The sequence below is a fragment of the Pseudorca crassidens genome, chromosome 13 (assembly GCF_039906515.1).
Source record: "Pseudorca crassidens isolate mPseCra1 chromosome 13, mPseCra1.hap1, whole genome shotgun sequence".
Lineage (NCBI taxonomy): Eukaryota > Metazoa > Chordata > Mammalia > Artiodactyla > Delphinidae > Pseudorca > Pseudorca crassidens.
The window spans coordinates 71,498,519-71,519,668 of NC_090308.1; the positions used below are offsets into that span (position 1 = coordinate 71,498,519).

Here is a 21,150-nt window from a genome sequence, read left to right on the forward strand (position 1 = left end):
TTTCAGATGTTACACTACATAAACGGTCGTCTATCATATGCCATGCTCATGTCTAGGTAAATTATAGCCTTTAATATCTTTTAAGGTGACGTTTTATTAAATGATTATAAAAAGATAATCACCTTGATGATACAAGATTGGGAAATACAGAAAAATGTAAAGGGAGTGAAAATCACTGGGCGTCACCAGGATTGACATTTTAGAGTAATTCTTGTTAGTGTCTCTCGTTCTATATATGCACATATACGCACACACACAGAAATATATTTTGGTATAAAGTTGGCCCCGTTGGAGATGCTGGGACTCAATTACTGGCTGTATTCTGCCTTTTCCTCTGTTTCGTCACTGGCATGAAGACAGTCAGCCTTCCTGGAGACTGTCAGAGGAGGGCTTTATAAGCCGGGGTCCTGTTATCAGGTGGGAATAGAGGGGAGGGAGGCTGCGAGCCACTCCAGATGTCCAAGGGTTGCTGCAGATGGAATTAGGAGGCGGGCAGACCCCCATCAAGATGGGCAGGCGCTGGCTAGATAGAATTTGTCCTGATCCGCACGCACCGTCCAGAGGTTCGAGGGCGTGCAGCGCTGGTGCCCTCAGGTCTCAAGGCACGTAGGCCTTCTTTCTTTCCTTCTATAACGCCTTCGTCCTCAGTGGGCAGAGATAATCCGGGGTTGAGTGCCGCTCGTTATATTTAGGGAATCCAGTCTCGAAGGTGGTGATTACTGCTCTGGCTATTTTCAGTCTCTCTCCTTAAAACAGATTTCTGAGAACTGCCTCAACAATTTGGGTGTGAAAAGGATGTTGCCCTAACCTTCCTTTCTGCCCCGTGGGGCGTTCTGTGGTTTGGGGAAATAAGCAGGCATCCTTAGATTCATACAGGTCTCTAGTCTGAATCCTCTATCCTCTGTCTCTTCTCGTATTGGACTCTGCTGTTTGGCCACATTCTAGAGAATACACGGAGGGGCCTGGAAGGAGCCTGGAGGTTTCCCAGAGGGTCAGCGAGCCCAGGAGTCTTCTCGCTGCTACACTGCTTCTTTCAGGAGGCTGCTCCCCGGTCCCAGATTCCCTGCCACATGCGCTGCTCCTCAGAAATTTCTATCCTTTCCAAGGAGTTGGGCTTGTAGGCAAAGCGGGACAGTTCCCAGGCCTTCCATGGCCTTTACTCTGAGGGGCTACCACTTGGTGGGGAGCCTGGTAGGGCTGGGGCGCCCTGGCTTTGGCCTTATTGAGAGAAGTAGGAACGAGGCGTAGCCCAGAAAGTCAATCATTCTGTCTCTTGTTTTGTTTGCTTGTTTTTAATAAGGTAACTTTTTCCCCCTGACCGTGAAGGGAAAATACATCCTCATGACAGAAAAATCTGGTATGTTTTTCATTAGCAAAGCAATACTTATTTGCACTTTAAGCCTAAAAGTATAGAGTCTTCAAATCAAACAGTTTCAGTCCTTCACAGCCTGGCGGCGAGAGCAGGCCTGGGGCAGGGCCTGGGGAGCCTCTGTGATTGGAGGGCACTCGCTGTCTCTGAGCCTCAGACTCAGTAACTCTGAAGTGGGTGAGGGGAGGCCTGGAGGACAGATGGGTTTGGCTGATTCTGCAATGCCGGGATTATGGATGGTTCTGGCTCTTGTATGTCAGCGTCCATAGGAAACTTGTTCAAAATTCAGATTTCTGAGTGAGAGCCCCAGAGATTCTGCTTCAGTAACTCCGGAGGAGAGCCCAGGGATCTGCATTATAACAAACACCCCTAAAAAAATAATTTTTGGAAAACAAAAAATACCCCCCAAAAACAAAACACCCAAAGCATTTCTGAAAAAGGTTTTTGAGAACCAAGGTAAGAAACACTTCAGTGAAAATGGAATATATTCCCACTGAAGTGAGAAATGTAAAGGAGGAAAATCTTTCAGTTATGATGAATACCTAGTCATTAGCTCAAGTAGCTTATTTTCCTGTTTTCTTCACTTTTTCTTATTAATCTGCACGTTACACAGTCCCTAACAAATGAAGTAAACTGAATTGTTGTCATGCAGTTTGTTTGTTTGTTTTTTGCGTTATGCGGGCCTCTCACTGCTGTGGCCTCTCCCGTTGCGGAGCACAGGCTCCGGACGCTCAGGCTCAGCGGCCATGGCTCACGGGCCCAGCCGCTCCACGGCATGTGGGATCCTCCCGGACCAGGGCACGTACCCGCGCCCCCTGCATCAGCAGGCAGACTCTCAACCACTGCGCCACCAGGGAAGCCCGCGGTTTGTATTTTTTCTTTTGCTGTCTTTTTTTTCTTTTTCTTCTACCATGATTTCTCCCTTTCACACTCAGATGCTTGGTAGAATCCGGGGGTCATTTATCTCTGTAACTCATCTTTGTGCCATTCAGCATGAACTTAGCATCCTCTCTCCCTCAGGGCCGTGCAGCCCTTGTAACCTCTCCTTCTCACAGCAAGCCTGGTGTCCTAGGACAGTCACTCACCCTGATGTAGGACACTCAAGCTCTAGTCTCAGATTTGCCACCACCTGGATTTTGTGACCCCCAGCTAGCCAGGTAACCTCTGTGGGTCGCAGTTTCTTTGTGCAATGAGGGCGTTGGGTTAAAATCTAAAGTTCCTTTGAAAGTAGATGCACACAGAGTCATTTTGTCTGTTCCCTGTTTGTTCCTAATTTATTCACCCAGACTGAATAATATAACGCTATTCCTTAAGGAGAATAAGTCCTTATTTCTTTTGAACATCTTGAAAGTGTTTAACTGAAGGAAAGCATAGATAAAGCCACATAATGTAGGGTTTTTGTTTTTGTTTTTGTTTTGCTCTCCAAGAGAATTGGGTCTCTGTCACAGCATCTTCCTACCAGCCACAAAGAAAGGTCAGGAATGATGGGCTTAGGGTGCTGTCCGGCCCTCGGCTCTTCCCGCCTGCGAGACCCGGCTCACTCTTTCCTACAGAGGCAGGCGAGGGGGAAACACTGTCAGGTAGGCTGTGTGCCAGAGAAGAGCAGGAGGAGAAACCTGGAATGTTCTCTGCACAGCCTTTGATTTCTCTGCCTCTCTCTTCTTCTCTCCCCTCCCTCAGGCTTCTTCTGCTTTCGGTTTCAACTTCTGTTTCTTTTTTTTTTTTTTTTTTGGCGGTACGCGGGCCTCTCACTGTTGTGGCCTCTCCCGTTGCGGAGCACAGGCTCCGGACACGCAGGCCCAGCGGCCACGGCTCACGGGCCCAGCCACTCCGCGGCATGTGGGATCTTCCCGGACCGGGGCACGAACCCGTGTCCCCTGCATCGGCAGGCGGACTCTCAACCATTGCGCCACCAGGGAAGCCCTCAACTTCTGTTTCTGACTCTGATCCTGGTCCATATTGAAACATTTGTGGCTTAGGAATTTTCCAGTGGTTTCGCGTTTGCATGTATTACTTGGAAGTATGGTTACTCCAAGAAAGGTTTCTAAAATGTGAGATTCTCCCCTTGCCCAGAGCTATCAACAAAGGGACTTGATTCTTTCCCACACTGAGCATGGCTGTGTTTAGCCAAGTGGCTACCTGGTCTTGTTTCCTTGAAGAGGCAACTAAAGCTACATGTCTGCTTTTAGAAACAAAGTTGCATCAAGATTGAAATGACTGCACTGGCTTCTTCCGTGTGTTTGAAGGAGCTTTTCTGGCTCGAAGGGGAAAGGGCAGCCTGGGAGGGATGCCAGCCTTCAAGGGAATGGTGGATTGGAAGGGACACCGTCCTGAGCCTCTGCTGAGAACATCTCGTGAGCCCACCCAGGAACCACGGATTGCTCAGCAGAGAGAAGATTTAGAACAGAGAAGGTGTGGAGGACCAGGCCAGGGCAGCTGTGAGGAACGAGAATGGAGTTACTTCATTATCCTTTCGGTCCTCGCTCTCGTAGACCTGACGTACGACGTAGCGTGGAAAAGCCCTGGCATGGAGGTGGGGGACAGATCTGGGTTCTGGTCTTGGCTTCTGTACCTGCAACAGGTACATCTGGGCACAAGTCACTTGCCTGCCGAGACCCCAGGTTTCTCATCCCTCCGGCTCAGGAATCCACTGATGCTAGTGTCAGGAGTTGAAGGATTCACAGAAGTGTGAGCGCTTGTGGATTAAGTTAGTCTAAAGAGGAAAGGCTAGCATCCAGCCTAAGGCTGGCATTCCCCTTAGAGATCAGCACGTTGCTTCCTTCTAGGTTACAAGTTGGGAATGAAGGTCCCAGAGTAGCGATGACGTTGGGACAGCAGGGAGAGTATTTCTGTAGCTCAGCCTGGGCTTCACGCAGTTAGCATCAGCAGTTAGCTTGCAGTAATTTAAGGTGGTTTGATACATCTGTAGCATACAAGAGGATGTCTGGTATGTTGTCCGAAGCCGTAATAACAGAACAGACTAAAATGAAGTCAACAATTAGCCAAGTAATGTTTAAGTACTGGTGCCTTTTCTTGTCTCTTTAGAGCTGATTGATGTTCTTTATAACAGCTACATTTTGTCTCTAGTCCCAATGTTTCTGACTCTGTTTCTGTTGGTCTTACTGTTTCCTTCTCATTTACCTTCAGCTTGAAACCCATTTGTAAAGGCCATAAACATTTTAGATATTGTCCATTTGAACCATCAGCTGCGTTTCAGCACTAAGTCCCCCAAATACACTAATAATTTTCACAGAAATCAGAGCACTGCAAACAGAAGACGTGGCTCTTGGTATTTTTATTTTAAATAGGGGAGTTAAATCTACTTACTTTATTGTGATTAGTAATACAGTTGGGTGTACGTGTGTGTTTTTTCATTGTCACACTTGATCTCTTATTCTTTTTTCCTTATTTCTTAATTCCTGGTTGTCTTGATAGGTTTTTCATCCCTTTCTAAAGAATTTCCTCTGCTGGCTTGGAAACAATAGCTTGCAGGTTTCTTCTTTTAGTGGTTGCTCTTAGAATGTTTAAATATATAAAGCGTTGTAGGAAAAACAAAGTGGTTCAATATCTTTACCTTTTTCAAACAGGCAAGTACCTTACCATATTTTAGCTACCTGTTAAGCACATTCCTTCCCTGTACCTCACATCTGCCACATTGTTATGGTCTACTGTCTTTGCTTCACTTAAAAACAAATAAATTAGTGGTTGATTTTAAATATTTTAAGATTCATTGCATATATACATATGAGTGTCATACTTTTTGTTTTCTTTCCCGACATTCCGTATCCTTTAGTATTCCTTTCACAGAATTTCCTTCTGAAATGTCTTCATTTTGTTCTTGAATGATGGCTCAGCTAGGTATAGAATTCTGCACACCTTTTCAGTTTGAAGATCTATCACTCATTGCCTTCTGCCCTCTCGTTCTTTTGAGAAGACAGCTATTATAACATTATTTGCTGTTGCTCTGCAGATGGAATCCATCTCTTTTCTCCTACTGGTCTGGAAGAGTCTATCTTTATGCTTGATGTACTCTAGCTTTACAGTGATGTCTAGGTGTGGATTTTTAAAAATGTGTTCTATTTAGTATTCTGAGACTACTCCACCTGAGGACTCCTGTCTTTAACTTAGTTCTGGAAAATCACTAGCTATTATATATGAAATCTCCATTATCTCCCCCACCCCCATTTCCTCTGTTGACCTCCTATTAGACTTATATTGGAGTCTTTCAGTCTATTCTGCTTATCTCTTAAATGTTCTTTTGTGTGTGTGCATGCGCACGTGTGCACATTAGGGATAAATTCCTCACTACTAGATTGTCCAGTTCACTCATTCTGGTGTTTATCCCAACTATTGAGTTTTTAGTTCAATGGATATTTTTTTTCATTTCCAAGGCATCAAGTTTTTTAAATTGAGGTGTAATTGAATATAATGTTATGTTAGTTTCAGATGTACAGTGTAGTGATTCAATATTTGTATATATTGCGAAATGATCACCACAATAAGTGTAATTAACATCTATCACCACACACAGTTACAAATTATTTTTCTTGTGACAAAGACTTTTAAGATCCACTCTCGTAGCAATTTTCAAGTATATAATACAGTATTATGAACTGTAGTCACCATGCTGTCCCTTACATCCTCAGGACATTTTTTTCTGTTTTTTTTTTTGCGGTACGCGGGTCTCTCACTGTTCTGGCCTCTCCCGCTGCGGAGCACAGGCTCCGGACGCGCAGGCTCAGTGGCCATGGCTCACGGGCCCAGCCGCTCCGCGGCATGTGGGATCTTCCCAGACTGGGGCACGAACCCGTGTCCCCTGCATCGGCAGGCGGACTCTCATCCACTGCGCCACCAGGGAAGCCCCTCAGGACATTTTATAACTGGAAATTTGTGCCTTGTGACCCCGTCACCCATTTTGCCCCCCCCATGCCCCTCCCATTCCCTGCCTCTGGCAATTATCAATCTGTTCTCTTTAGATGATACCAAGTTTTAAAAATCTTTCTGAGGCTATTAAATATACCCGCTTTTAAGTCTTTTTCATTTGTTCTGTTCTTTTAATTTTGTCTGGAGTCGCCTGATCTTCTAGTTGTGCATTTTGTGGCCTAATTCAGGGTTCCGTTTCTTCGTGTGTTTTAGAATGTTGGTTTGCAAGCTCGCGTTGTTTAAGTTCTCACCTTGTGTAAGTTTCTCCCCTTAGTGCTCCCCGGGCTTGCCCCACCTCCCTGGTAGTTTTGTAGCTACTTCAACCTGCCTCGTCCAGAACCGAGTCCAGAATGGGGGGGGGGGTTCTGTGCTGCTCCTGGGCTTCCTGCAGACTTACCCCCTGAACCAGCAGGCAGCCTGGCCTCTCGCCATTGCTGTAGCTGTGGAGTCCGTGTGAGTCGTAACCTCCAGCAGGTGTCAGTAGCGACTTTCTTGGGTCTCCTTTCGTGGCTATTACTCCGCCCTGGAGCCTGACTTTGACTTCAGCCCCATCAGATCCCTGGCTTCAGCTCTGACTCCCCGCTTTGTTCTTCTGGTCCAAGGAGATGCTTAGCTCGTTGAGTGTAGCTATGGTTTGGAAGTTTCTCACTTTATATTTTGACCGCCATTGCCATATATTTGAAGAATTCAAGGCAAGGACTTTTAGTGTCGTCTTTGGCTCTCTGTGATTTAACCTTGGTTTTTACATCAACAGAAGGAGAATAACAACTACGCTTCCTATGTGAAAGCACTTTGTAAGTCATATAAGCAAGGTGTGGCCATTTTTATAATTAATGTATTATCAGTGTCACATTTTACCACTACTCTACATCTTTGGAGTCAAATTTTTCTTGGGGTGGGTGAGTGGCATGGTGAGGGAATGAAATAGCCCCACATTTTTAGTTTTCTACTAAATGTTGTCAACGGTTCAGGTCACAAATTACAGAGTGGTTTCTGCAGGCAAATGGATTGTGGCATTGTTTTTACTTTTAGACTTGTATGAAATGGAAAGGAAATTGCGCTTAATGACAGTAGAACTAGCGCAACCATTCACTGAATTTTTCATTTTTTTCTCAACTTTATTGTTTCTTTTTTAACCCAGTGATGGTGTCCAAAACACAGCTTGCTATCTGATATTTAGGTGCTTTAAAAAAATCCACTTAGGGCTTCCCTAGTGGCGAGTGGTTGAGAGTCCGCCTGCCGATGCAGGGGACGTGGGTTCGTGCCCCGGTCCAGGAAGATCCCACATGCCGCGGAGCGGCTGAGCCCGTGAGCCATGGCCGCTGAGCCTGCGCGTCCGGAGCCTGTGCTCCGCAACGGGAGAGGCCACAACAGTGAGAGGCCCGCGTACCGCCAAAAAAAAAAAAAAAAAAAAAAAATCCATTTAAACTAAACCTGTTCTGGGTATTTTAAGAGTTTATTAAATTTCTTCTTTCAGTTGATTACTTTTATCTCATCATGCAGAAGGCTTGGAGAGTCTCACTGTGAAGATGATGCTTTTTATCAGTTTTATAAACCATTTTGTTTAGGTCCTTCCCTCCCCGACAAAAAAACCCTCAGAACTGTGCATTATCAGGTGTTAAGAACCAGCCAGAGAGGCCCCAGCCTGTTTGACTCTGGATACAAAAATTAAAGGTTTCCTCTTCTCCTGCTGCCCCAGTCTTGGCAACAGTCAGCTAGAGCCCTGCTTTTCTCCTTTAACTGGCCATTTCTTTCTTTTTTTTTTTTTTTTTTTTTTTTGCTGCGGTACGCGGGCCTGTCACCGCTGTGGCCTCTCCCGTTGCGGAGCACAGGCTCCGGACGCGCAGGCTCAGCGGCCATGGCTCACGGGCCCAGCCGCTCCACGGCATGTGGGATCTTCCCGGACCGGGGCACGAACCCGTGTCCCCTGCATCGGCAGGCGGACTCTCAACCACTGCGCCACCAGGGAAGCCCCTAACTGGCCATTTTTTAAATTGCCTATCTTGTCTCCCTGTCTTTCTCCATTCTCTGATCACCCGAGGTTAAAAATGCTCCCTGCACGTTTCTACATAGCAGAAAACAACGGCAGCCACGTAGTAATCAGTCTCCCAAAGTGAAAACATTAAACAACTTCCCAACTGTGAAGATTCTACACAGAACCACACCTTTAGCATTATTCTGGAGACAGAGAGTGCCAGAACTGCAAAGTGACTGTGAATAAATAGAAAAAAAAATCAACAGGTTCCAGCACTCAATTCCGTATACTTCTGCCCCATCTCCACTCTGCCACAAGGCTTTTGGTGAGCAAAAGCAGACTTAAAAAAAACTGCAGAGAAGGCAGGAGAGACTAGCAAAGGTACCTAAGAGCTATTTGGAATGGCCACTAGAAAGATTAAATCCAGCCTAAAGTTTAAAATGCTAGAAAAATGTCCAAGCAGATCAGAGCACGGAGATTAGGGAGGGGATTTTTAAAGTGCATGTGATTTAAAGGGCCAGATGCAATACAGGACCAGGTACACCATTTAAAGACATACAGGATTTAAAGGGGCAAGCATGATTTTAAAAGGTAGGCATCACTTAATAGAGCAGTCTTCCAGAAGTATAACTTCTGGAAGAGAAAAAAAGGCAAAATAAGAAAATAAGTACTTTTTAGAAATTAGAGGATGAAGGAGAAAAGGAAAATTTAGGGTTCTCTAAGATAAAAGAGAATCACACAGAGGATTGATACCTCTTTCCCACCACCGAAACACTCTGACAGAAAACCCCACTAAAGCTTTGGGACTTTGCTAGGCTGACAGAAAAGGGCACCTGTTAAAATGGGAATTTATAAAGGTTTTCAGTATCATAAAAATGAACAAAAGGAAAGTAAAGTCAGTAGAGAAGCTTTACAGAAAATCAGAAAATGGGGACTTCCCTGGTGGTGCAGTGGTTAAGAATCCACCTGCCAGTGCAGGGGACACAGGTTCGAGCCCTGGTCCGGGAAGATCCCACATGCTGTGGAGCAACTAAGCACGTGCACCACAACTACTGAGCCTGCGCTCTAGAGCCCGCGAGCCACAACTACTGAGCCTGTGCTCTGTGCCACAGCTACTGAAGCCTGCGCACCTAAAGCCTGTGCTCTACAACAAGAGAAACCACCGCAATGAGAAGCCTGCGCACAGCAACGAAGAGTAGCCCCTGCTTGCCACAACTAGAGAAAGCCCGCGCGCAGCAACAAAGACCCAACACAGCCAAAAATAAATAAATTTATTTATTTATTTAAAAAAAAGGAAAAGAAAATCAGAAAATGAAGAATCACAAACATCAATTCAGGAAAATTCTCCCCATAATGCAAAAGAAAATTGTAAGTTCACACTCTAAATAGAATTAAAAATTCTCAAACAAGCATTGAGGATATGAAAAGTCACCCTAAGTCAGAAAGGCAAAATGGACGAAACCCAGGATAAATAAAGGATTTAATTGAACTCAGAAAAGAAATGGAAGAAAAAGACAAAATTATTTCAGAAATGAAGAATTAATTAAAAAGTGCCCAAATGAAAATACTCTAATGAAAATTTAGTAAGGGGTTTGAAGAAAGATAGGAAAATAACCAAGAAAATGAAAAATGACTTAAAGAAGGAATGACATAAAGAAGGGATGACATAAAATGACATAAAAAGTATCTGAAGGGAGGCAGATTTTTACCTCTACCCTCTTAGGGTTTTTTGGCTGGCCCTGAGGTTTAAAGTAGCATAAAACAGATTATCAGGAGAAAAGCATACAAATTTATATGAATTTTACATGGCACAAGAGCCGTCATAAGGAATGAAGACCCAAAGAAATGGCAAACCTACATGTTTTGATGGTAGGTTGAGCAGAGAGAAGCAATTGTGGAAAAGTAACTGAATTATGTAGAAAAGCTAAAGGAAGATAATTATTTTAACAAGGTCTGACGGTATAGAATTCTTTCAGTCTCGATGATAAGAACATTCCTTGATGATAAAAATGTTACTTTTCTTCTGGTTCAGTGAAGACATCTTCCAAGTGGGAATTTCATCTCCTGCTTTTAAGAAAAAGAAAGAAAGTCAGAGTGTTTTTTCTTGCATTTGCTGTTTTTCAAGTGCCTTTACCTCAAAATAATCTTTATGCCAAAATGGTATATTTTGGGGTGGTATATTCTGCCATCCTTCAGATCCAAGAGAAAGTGTTGGGAATGAAAGAGGCAGACAGAGTCATTAAAAAATTTTATGGAGGCTTCTCTGGTGGTGCAGTGGTTGAGAATCTGCCTGCCAATGCAGGGGACACGGGTTCGAGCCCTGGTCTGGGAAGATCCCACATGCCGCGGAGCAACTAGGCCCGTGAGCCACAACTACTGAGCCTGCGCATCTGGAGCCTGTGCTCCGCAACAAGAGAGGCCACGATAGTGAGAGGCCCGTATACTGCAGTGAAGAGTGGCCTCTGCTTGCCGCAACTAGAGAAAGCCCTCGCACAGAAACAAAGACCCAACACAGCCAAAAATAAATAAATAAATAATTTAAAAAATTATGGTAAAGAGCTAATATATAAAACTATAATTAAAATTTTTTTCCCAGAAATAGAAAAACCTGAATCCACACACCTGTGGAAACTTCCCACAAGTAGAAAAAGACCCGAATCTACACATTGAAAGGGTTCACTGGGCACCTGGGCAAGTTAACCTAGAGGGATCAACTTTGGTACACATCATACTAAAACAGATATTAGAAAGATTTTCTAAAGCCTTGACCCAAAGGTCAAATAACTTATAAAGGCAAAAGAATTAGACTAGCAGCAGACTTAAAAATCTACCCATCGAAAAGAAAAAACCCACCACCACCACCAAAAACTACAGGGACTTCCACGGCGGTCCAGTGGTTAAGACTCAGCCCAATGCGGAGGGCGTGGGTTTGATCTCTGGTCAGGGAAGTAGGATCCTACGTGTTGCAGCCAAAAAAAAAGAAAAGAAAAGAAAACAAGAACGAAACCACTACAAATCAAAGGAACAGTGGAGCAGCATTTAAAAACTAAAACCAAAGAAACACCTCAGTAAAGTGTGAGTAAAGCATTTTATTTCCAACCAAGCTGTCCTTCAGATGTTAAGGCAATGCTGAAACAGTTTTGACCATACAAAGTTAATCCTGCACTTAACCCCTCTTGAAGAATGTACTAGAGAAAGGTTAGCAAACCATGGACTGCCACTTGTTTTTGTAAATAAAGTTCTGTTGGAACACAGCCACGGACATTTGTTTACATATTATCTGTGGCTGCTTTTGTGCTATATTGGCAGGGCTGCAGTACACTGGGGATCATATGGCCCACAAAGCCTCAAGTCTCTACTATTTGGTCTTTTATAGAAAAAGTATGTTGACCCCTATTCTAGAGGATTCCCTGGTAATGGCTGAGAAAAATTCAGCATAGGACTGGCCCTGATCGTGACCTTTAAAAATATAAAGATGCACGTATTAGACTAGAACAATGACAGGAACGATGGTAGAAGACTAATGCACAAATGTTACATACTGTGCAAAGTAGAAATAACGTAACTAAAAGGCGGGAGGAGAGGGAGAGGGAAAAATGAAAACAGAAAAAACTCGTTGTATAGTCAGTAAGTGGGTGATAAGGAATACTCCTACCAAAAGCAAAACCTGATAATCCAGATGGTGACTAGTTAAATAAAGGATGTTTAAAAAGAATAATTACAGGGCTTCCCTGGTGATGCAGTGGTTAAGAATCCACCTGCCAATGCAGGGGACACAGGTTTGAGCCCTGGTCCAGGAAGATCCCACATGCTGTGGAGCAACTAAGCCCGTGGGCCACAACTACTGAGCCTGCGCTCTAGAGCCCGCAAGCTGCAACTACTGAGCCTGCAAGCCACAGCTACTGAAGCCTGTGCGCCTGGAGCCCGTGCTCCACAACAAAAGAAGCCACCGCAATGAGTAGCCTGCACCCCGTAACAAAGAGTAGCCCCCACTCGCCGCAACTAGAGAAAGCCTGTGCACAGCAACAAAGACCCAATGCAGCCAAAAACAAATAAATTAAATAAATAAAATTTTAAAAAAGAATAATTACAAAGGTAGACACTAGAACAAAAATAAGAAACTTGCCTAAATGTCAGTATACCCTTCTTGTGGGGAAAGAAACACAGGGAAATTTTTTTAAATTTACGGTTATAAAATACTATGATAGATTTATGACTAAACACATCAGGTATAACAATAAATGTGAATAAGCTTAATTTACCTATTAGAAGAAAAAGACTTACAATTTGGTTCACAATATAAAACCCAAATATAGGTTCTATATCAGAGACCTAGCTACAATAGATATTCTAAAAATGAAGGATGGACAAAAGTGTACTCTATAAATGGAAAGAAAAAGAAGTGGTAGTGATCCTGATATCAGACAACATAGAATGTAAGCCCCAGAGCATTAAGTATGAAAAAGGACACCCTTGAATGCTAAAAGTCACAGTTTTCTAACAAAAACAAAAAAGAGGAAGGCCCTTATACCTGGCTATTCATAAATTCTCTTCTTAAACAACTCCTGAAAGGGACATATATATTGAAATTGCAGGATTTTTTAATGATGGCATCATGGTCTTTGTGACAGGCCTCTTTCACTTCACATAATGTTTTGAAGCTTCATTCATGTTGTAGCATGTATCGGTGCTTCCTTCCTTTTTATTGCTGAGGAATACTCCATTGTGTGGATATATCACATGTTAATTCACCCATTCGTCAGTTTATGGTTACTTCGGTTGCTTCTCTTTTTTGGCTATTATGAATAACGCTGTTGTGAACAACGGGGTTGCTATTTGGAAAAAGGTAAATTTGATCCGTATCTCACACCACACATAAGAATAAACTGCGAATGGATTAGGGATCTAAATGCAACAAATGAAAACTGATGAAGTTGAATAAGGTCTGTAGTTTACTTAGTAAATATTGTACACATATTAATTTCCTGGTTTTGGTAGTTGTCCTGTGGTTATGGAAGATGTTAATATTAGGGGAAGCTGGTTAGGGGCATATGGGAACACTCTGTACTTCTTTTTGCAACTTTTCTCTGAGTCTAAAATTATTTGAAGATAAAAAAGTTTGAAAATAATGAGTGGCATACCAGAAAATGAAAAAAAGGTATTCTATGCAAAGTGGGAGGCTAGACTAAGGCTTATCTTTTGAGCCCTAAGAAAGGGAACATCCTGGTACCATGTAGGGAAGAGAGGTGTTAGAGGGAAGCCAGACTGCATCTGAGGGTTTGGGCCAGGAGGTAGCAGGGATACAATTTAAGAAGTCCTCACATACTGACAAGGGCTTAGTTTGCAAAATACACAAACAGCTCATACAACTCAATAACAAAAAAACAAACAACCCAATCAAAAAATGGGCAGAAGATCTAAATAGACATTTCTCCAAAGAAGACATACAGACGGCCAATAAGCATATGAAAAGATGCTCAACATCGCTAATTATTAGAGAAATGCAAACCAAAATTACTATGAGGTATCACCTCATACTGGTCAGAATGGCCATCATTAAGTAGTCTACAAATAACAAATGCTGGAGAGGGTGTGGAGAAAAGCAAACCCTCATACACTGTTGGTGGGAATGTAAATTGGTGCAGCCACTATGGAGAACAGTATGGAGGTTCCTTAAAAAACTAAAAGTAGAACCACCGTATGATCCAGCAACCCCACTCCAGGTCATATATCTGGACAAAACCATAATTCGAAAATATACATGCACCCCACTGTTCATAGCAGCACTATTTACAATAGACAAGATATGGAAGCAACCTAAATGTCCATCGACAGATGAATGGATAATGAATATGTGATACATATATACAATGGAATATCACTGAGCCATTAAAAAGAATGAAATAATGCCATTTGCAGCAACATGAATGGACCTAGCGATTATCATACTAAGTGAAGTATGTCAGAGAAGGACAAATATCATATGATATCACTTATATGTGGAATCTAAAATATGATACAAATGAACTTATTTACAGAACAGAAACAGACTCACAGACATAGAAAACAAACTTATGGTTACCAAAGGGGAAAGGGGAGAGGGAGGGATAAATTAGGAGTTTGGGATTAGCAGATACAACCTACTATATATAGAATAGATAAACAACAGGGTCCTACTGTATAGCACAGGGAACTATATTCAATATCATGTAATAAACTATAATGGAAAAGAATATGAAAAAATATATATATATATACATATATGTATGTAAAGCTGAATCACTTTGCTTTGCACCAGAAACTAACACAACATTGTGAATTAACTGTACTTCCAAAGAAAATAAAATAAAAAAGAAGTCATCACACTGATTATGTTTTACTTTATTACTAAAATATGTAAGATAACATATAAGACTTCAGGTTGAGGTGGAAAGTTTTGATATATACACAATAATTAATTGTTTTTTGAGTGTGGGCATCATTTATTTCAAAGCTTTTAAGCTTGTTGATGGTATAAATGCACACTTTGAGGGTTGGAAGGATGGATAGAAAATACTGAAGAAGTAAATGTTGGTTATATTCATCTTAAAGACATCCATGACTTAACATTAAGGTTCAAAGTATAGATGGTGGCGTTGAGGAACTGGAATCTTAAGAAAATCAGAAATCTTCTGTTTTTTATTTATAGAAAGCCCTTATCTAGTCCTTGAATTATAAAAGACGCTTAGCAAAAATGACATTTTCTCTAAAAGCATTGCAGTGACCCTTTCCCCCCCAAATAATCTTAGTTTCATGATGCGACAGTCAATTCTAGTAGGTCAGTGTTTATTACATTGGATAGAATTAGGGCCCAGGGTATGCAGGACAAACACGGCTATTGAAAAGCCATGCCTAAGAAGTAAGAAAGTTGTTAAGAAAGCGTTCATTGGCTTGTGGGCTAAATGGATACCTTACCTTTACCCAAAGAAAGATTTATGTCTTTAACCTCTGATTTTTCTCATGAACTCAATCAGGAATCATACTTGGCATGGTCTTATTATTTTGGTTGCCGTATTGGTTTTTTAGAATCATGTTTGAAATATTACAGAAGAGTTGATTAAATACAGTGTTTGTAGTCATATATTTAAAGTTGGAATAGATTTAGTGACTCAAGCCTTTGTTATAATAGTGTTTCCACAAGAAAATCAAATTCATATTGCATCACCTAACTTACAGCTTTTCCCCCCCAAGAAGATAATTTACCATATGTACAAAGACTGCTGCTATTTGGATTCCTTTGGATATCTTTATCCAGTATTTTGTCAGAGGGGAAATTGCTTTATGCATGATCTGAAATAATTGAAATAATTGGAAGTATAATGAGAGCCAACACTTAGAAGCTCCCCTGTGCTTCTTTCTGCTCTGCAAAATAAAATTATCACTGAATGCGTTCATCTTTTAAAATTTAAGCGGACTTGGTCAATGAATCTTGTTTTCTACATGTGCGGAGGTGATTGTATAAGGTGGTTGGTGTCCCTAAAACAGGTGTTAAAAGATCTTTTTAAGCTTCCCCATACATTTGCAAATTTACTATGATGAAGTGGTAATTTGCAGTGTAGAGCTGATTACAGAAATCAGGATGTAGTTGAACTGTATTATTAAAAATTCAGATTATTTCTTGTTCCTCTGGTTTTTATGATACATGTAACATCATTAATAATGTTTTTAGATGTCCATGACAGATTTGAAGACTTGTTTTGGTTTTTTGTGGTTGATAGCAATTGGCTTAAAAAGAAAGTCATTTGTATGTGTGGCTCCCAGGATCCAGTTTAGCATCTGACCAAACGTTGCATTCTTTTTCACTTTTTACATGGATCCCACTCCATTTGTACATCCAGGTTGACAAGTCACAGTGAAATGGACTGAAAATTCTGAGAAAGGGCTTGGGTATTGCAAGCTGGGATTTCCTCCTTTAAGCTTCTTAGGAGTCTGGGGGAACAAGTTTTTTGGCTTCTGACCTAGGGAAGTAGGGCCAATAAGGAAAGAAATTCCTCAAACATTTCAAGGATGTCCAAAAGATGCTGGGCAGGCAGAAAATATGATAGCACTCCAGGGACATTTTTGTTACAGTAGATTGATTTATAAAGACAAAAATATATTCAAATTAAAAGAAAGGTGACTTCGGTGTATTATTCCTTCTTCAAATCATATATTTTATTTTCTAAAGAAGTAGGCTTTGTTTTCAGACATATCTGTGTCACTTAACCTTATCATTCAAGTTTTTGTCCCTATGTAATATATGGGACATCTTGACTTTGGTAGGCTGTGAACACAAAACCTAAGCAAATCAACCTAGATGGGGGAAAAACTCATTTTCCTTATCCCCAGCCTTGTGCTAACTTTTATCATGAGTGTCATCACTAGCTGACGCATTTCTCTACATGGAAATATGGAAATTACTTTTCTCCTCCATGACGTGGGCACACACCAATTTTTCCTTTCTGATATATTCTCCTTTAGACATCATTCTGGTATTTTTGATATGTTTTCCTCTACTCATCCTTCTCTTATCTTATCTACTAACCTGAAAGTGATGTCCCTAAATTGGATCTCTGTGGGAAAAAAAAAAAAGAGCACACTAGCACTGAGGCAGAGTACCGTGGCCCAACAAGAAGAAACGGGAGTCCTTTAAAAAAAAAAAAAAAATTTCTCTCTAATTTTAAAAGAACTATATAGTGCTTGTTGGAAATTTTAAAATGAAAAAGTCTAAAAAGGAAAAAAAAGTTCCTGAATCATATCCTTCAGCGTTAGCATTTAAGTGTCTTGCCTTCCGGAGTTTTCTCTGCATACACGCAGGGGAGAACTGCGGGGGGGGGGGTTTCGGTGATGAAAAGAGAAGGCAGTTAGTTTTACAAAACTAGAATCATACTGTACATAATGTTAAATCCTGCTTTCTTCATTTATGTCATTAATAGTTTCTTATATCATTTAATAAGAATAGCTTATATTTATTGAGCATTTACAATGTGGTATCACTCTTGTAAGCACTTTATACATATTAACTCACTGAATCTTTTCAAGAGTCCCTAATATAAGTACTGTCATTATCTACCTTTGTCACATGAGCAAACTGAATCACAGAGAGATTTTAAAAGTTCACAAAGCTCGTAATAGTGATAGAGACGGGATTCACACTCAGATCTCACTCCAGAGTCTGTGACTTTTAACAATTATGCTGTTGTCTTCCATCACTTTGAAACATGATTTGTGATGCCTGTATGATATTCAATCATGAATAGTGTTGATTTTGCTTTTTTCCCTTAATGTTTTATTTTGGGGAACAGTTTCCCTGGCCATTAATGTGATTTGCAAACATAATATTTAATGACATACAAATAATATTCATTTGTATGACTATCTGTATGAAGTCTGAGGCTGTTTCCAGTTTTTAAGATGATAAACAGAGTCCCTATCTGGGCATGGGCATAAAGCATCTTTGGGACTAGGGTCTCCCTACCACAGCCATAACAAAGGGCCTTGTTTGAGGAATCTGTGCCAAAGGAAAAGAAGTTGCTTCACAGTTTACATGGACAGGAGATAATCGTGATAAACTGATTTCTGAAATATCAAGAGAAATTTGGTCATTCTGAACCACCTCCGAAGGCAGGCAAAGCACAGACCTTTTATGGCCTGCGTCCTGACTTCTCCACCATCCTGTTATCCTGGGTAAAAAGGCAGATAGAACAAATGACCAGGAAAACCAGAATGAAGGTAAAAAAATCCAGTGTTGCTACTCCAGCAGAGCACAGGAAGCTTCATGACAGAGAGATCTCATCTGTGGAGGAGTATCCATGGGGTTGCCCAGCAGTGGGAGAGGCATATCTTTTTTTTTTTTTTTTTGCGGTACGCGGGCCTCTCACTGTTGTGGCCTCCCCCGTTGCGGAGCACAGGCTCCGGACGCGCAGGCTCCGCGGCCATGGCTCACGGGCCCAGTCGCTCCGCGGCATGTGGGATCTTCCCAGACCGGGGCACGAACCCGTGTCCCCTGCATTGGCAGGCGGACTCTCAACCACTGCGCCACCAGGGAAGCCCGAGAGGCATATCTTGGTCTATACGAATGTGCGGAGCTGAAGCAGAAAGACAAAACTCTTGTCTTTGCTTAGCTACGTGGAAGTGGGGAATCGCAGGCCTGGTAGAAAGGAGTCCTATTTGCTTCTGGACAGAACTTGGCCTCCTATTTGATGGGGACACCAGCCTATGAGATGATACCTACCATATTTGCAGAAATAATGGAGAAGAATCTTAAAGTTCTAAGAGTAAAAGCTCAGGTCTAGATCACACCTAAGTCTTGAACTGAAGACCCAGAAATTGGATCTTTTTAAAGTGTGGCCAAATGACGTAATGAACATCTGGTCTTCTTGCAGATTCACTACAGAGGCAGCCTCAATGCAAGTAAAGTGCCGCTCGTATTTTTGGGAAGGGGATGTCCTTTGACCCTGGTGGTAATCTTATCAAGGTGTCTGCAAACATCAACTTCCTGAGGGCTGACATGGGAGGAGCTGCCGTGTGTTCAGCCATTGTGACTGCCACAAGCTCAGCTTGCCACTTAATGTAATAGGTCTGGCACTCTTGGTGAACGTAACCTCAAGCCTAAGCCTTCAAGCCAGGAGATGTCATCAGAGCCAAGAATGGGGAGACCATACAAGTCAATAACATTAATGCTGAGCCAAGGGTATTAGCTGGCATTCTCTGTTATGTGTACATCTTCAATCCAAAGTTCATCAGCAATGTTTCGACCGACCTTAACAGGTGCCACAGACATAGCTTGGGGGTCGGGGGGAGGGACAGGTATCACTAGAATTTTTACCAGTTCATACTGGTGGCATACCAGACTACTTGAGGCCAGCATTGAAATGGAGGACCATGTCTGGGGGATGTCTCTATTTGAACGTTGTATAAGGCAGATTACAGATTGTCAGCTCATTGCTGTTAATAACAGTGGGCAATATAGGTCTGCAGGGCCATGTCCAGCCACAGCATACCTGAATGGGACACATTCTCCATGGGCTTCTTTAGACATAGCAGGTGATGACCAGTAAAGATGAGATTCCATGTCTTAGGAAAAGCATGACCAAGAGGCCAACAAGGACTCCAGCAGAGTTCTTAGGTTCAGTCAAGACAAGGGTAAGGTTTAATTTAAATACTACGAAATTTCTACCTTAAATTGAACAGTTGAACTTCAAAACATTTTTAAATGGATGAAAAATTTTTAAAAGAAACAAGTGATGGCATTTTTTAAAACACAGAATAAAATGAAATATGTTTGTCTTTTTAAAAATTTATGCAAAGATTCAGCAATATTAAAAATAAAGCTCGGGGACTTCCCTGGTGGCGCAGTGGTTGAGAGTCCGCCTGCCAATGCAGGGGACATGGGTTCGTGCCCCAGTCCGGGAAGATGCCGCGTAGCGGCTGGGCCCGTGAGCCATGGCCGCTGAGCCTGAGCGTCCGGAGCCCGTGCTCTGCAACTGGAGAGGCCACAACAGTGAGAGGCCCGCGTACCGCAAAAAAATAAATAAATAAATATTAAAAAAAAATAAAGCTAGTATCCTGCTGGGCAAGGATTTTTTTTAACGTATTCTATAAATGGTAATAAATTGTTTACAAGTTGCCTGATCACTTTTTAGATCATATAGTTGGATTGAGAGGCAAAATACATGTTCAAAATATGTTTTGAATCTGTGGTACTAGAGACTATAAACAAACTAAAGTTACTCAGCAGTTTTCAGAAACAATGAATTCAGCTTTTTGTACAAAAAATTAATTATGCTATAGAAACAATTCTTGTCCATAAGCCTTGGCCGAATCTCTAATCACTTCTGAAGTCAAAGGGTTATGAATATTTTTAATATTTGTTGTTTTGATACGTTTTGCCAAATCACTCTCCAGAAAGTTCACATCAATTTACTTTTCCACCAAAATATACTGTTTTATCAATTAGTAGTGGTAAGCTATGCAAGAAAAAGTCTGTACCTTTTTTTGTTTTTATTACTGTACATCTTGTCAAGTACAGTGTCTCAGTGTACAGTTAGAGGCTCAGTAAATGTTTTGAATAAAGAGAGAAATGTGTTTAATGATGGCTGTCTTGGGGACTTTTTTTTTTTTTTTACGTCTTTATTGGAATATAACTGCCTTACAGTGGTGTGTTAGTTTCTTTTAAGTATGTTCCCCCACACCCCCACACCCCCCATCCCCGCCCCACCCCCCGGGTCTGGCTTTTCTTTATGTGCTGTTTTTGCATATGCATGTTTCTACTTAAGAAAGAAATTAGCCTCTTTTCACTGCTTTACCTACTGTGAATTACCAGGTATGCAGGGACGGTGTAATTAGCCTACAAATAACATTACAAAGCTTAATTTTTGTTTTTACGTTTGACTCCAGGCTTCGGCTGCACACAATTTTTTTCTGCATCTCATCTGTTAATATGGTGAATTACCTGAAATTTTCAAACGTTAAACTTACTCTTGAGTTACTCTCAGTTTGGTCATGATCCGTAGTTTGCTCATCTTTTGTTTAGGGTCTGCATTAATATTCAGAGTTGAGATAAGCTTGTACTTTTCTTCGTTTATACTGTCTTTGTGGGGTTTTTGTGTCAAGGTTTTGATAGGCCCATAAAACGACTTGAAGAGAGAGTTTCTTCTTTTTCTGTTTCTGGAAGACTTTATAATAAGATTGAAATTACCTGTTTGGTAAAACTCATTTGTAAAGCTGGACCTGGTATTTTCCAAGTTAGAAAAATGTTTAACTGCTGACTCAGCAGAAGTAAAGGTTTAGGATGATTCAGCCTTTCTATTTCTTCTTTAATCACTTTCAGTAATTTATATTCTCGAGATTTGTCTGTTTCATC

General features: G+C 41.6%; 1 protein-coding gene and 1 pseudogene across 4 annotated transcripts in view; both read left to right on the top strand.

Moving 5' to 3' along the window:
- Nucleotides 1-21,150, top strand: part of UBE3D (ubiquitin protein ligase E3D) — a 155,892-nt gene that overhangs the window by 105,276 nt on the left and 29,466 nt on the right. The gene's annotated exons all lie outside the window — the stretch shown is intronic.
- On the top strand, nucleotides 17,675-19,617 carry LOC137205055 (cytosol aminopeptidase pseudogene; annotated as a pseudogene).